This window comes from Sceloporus undulatus, chromosome 4 (assembly GCF_019175285.1).
Source record: "Sceloporus undulatus isolate JIND9_A2432 ecotype Alabama chromosome 4, SceUnd_v1.1, whole genome shotgun sequence".
NCBI lineage: Eukaryota > Metazoa > Chordata > Lepidosauria > Squamata > Phrynosomatidae > Sceloporus > Sceloporus undulatus.
Window position 1 is genome coordinate 153,873,531 of NC_056525.1, and position 1,322 is coordinate 153,874,852.

The window sequence follows — 1,322 nt, forward strand, 5'->3', positions numbered from 1 at the left end:
GAGTTACGTTATTTCCTGAGCCAATTTCATGTTTGTATATCATTCATCCCAAACTCCCCCAATCCTTCCTTCTCATCTACCCACCTACCCTTCCCAAGCTCTCAAACCTTTCCTTTCCTGTCAACACAAGTTATGTATTTAGGGCACCAATAATGGGGGGTGCTACAGAAATACTAAGGGAGCATGAAGGGCAACTGATTATAAGCATTAATTACAAACACCCAGACAAAAAGCTCCTCTATCAAAGTTTTGAAAGTGGTACAAAAAGCCACACACATCAAAATGGGAGAAGAAATGCAAGATGTTTTATGTGTTATATCACACAATGTTATGTATACTTAGCTACATGGCAGAGGCACTAAAAAAAACTTTTTGTGAAGATGTGTAACAGGTCATTGGCAAAAGTGCCCAATGTGTATTTGTGCCTGATGTAAATAATAATAATAATAATAATAATAATAATAATAATAATAATAATTTATAGCCTGCCCAATCACAAAGAATCTGGGTGGGTTACAACAGTAAAAATACATTTAAAAATACCATAAAATACAAAATAAATCCCTACCCAACCCGCCATCCCGATGGTAAAACTACAGTTAAATAATCAGAGTTAAAAACAATAAAATGCAATATATAATTAGCTTAAAATTTGAGGAAAATTTTGGTGGGCGTAGAGACATAAAGCACAGTTGAGATCATACTCATAAATGGGGAGAGGAAGCTAGAGTTTGTTAACTAGGTTGGGGGGGCCTGCTGGAAGAGATCCATCTTTAGCCTTTTTGAAGGCTGTAAGAGTAGAAATGTGGTGAATCTCCTCTGGCAGGTCATTCCACAACTTCGGAGCAGCAGTAGAGAAGGCTCTTTGGGTGACTGAGGTTAGCCTAGCTCTTTTTGGCTGAAGTAGGTTCTTCTTTGAGGACCTCAATGTGTGGGATAGACAGAATGGAAGAAGGCATTCCCTTAAGTATACTGGACCCAAGCCATGTAGGGCTTTAAGGGTAATCACCAACACTTTGTACCTTGCCTGGAAACTAACTGGCAGCCAGTGGAGGGACTTCAGAACAGGTGTTATATAATCGTTCCAAGAAGTGCCTGTAATTAATCTTGCTGCCATGTTTTGTACCATCTGAAGTTTCTGAACTTGGCACAAAGGTAGCCCCAAGTAGAGTGCATTACAGAAGTCCAATTGAGAGGTTACCAGCGCATGTACTACTGTTTCAAGGTCTCCCAGCTCCAGGAAGGGGCGCAGCTGGCGTATCAGCCAAAGCTGATAACTAGTGCTCCTGACTGCCACATCCAACTGTGCTGACAGCTGGAGT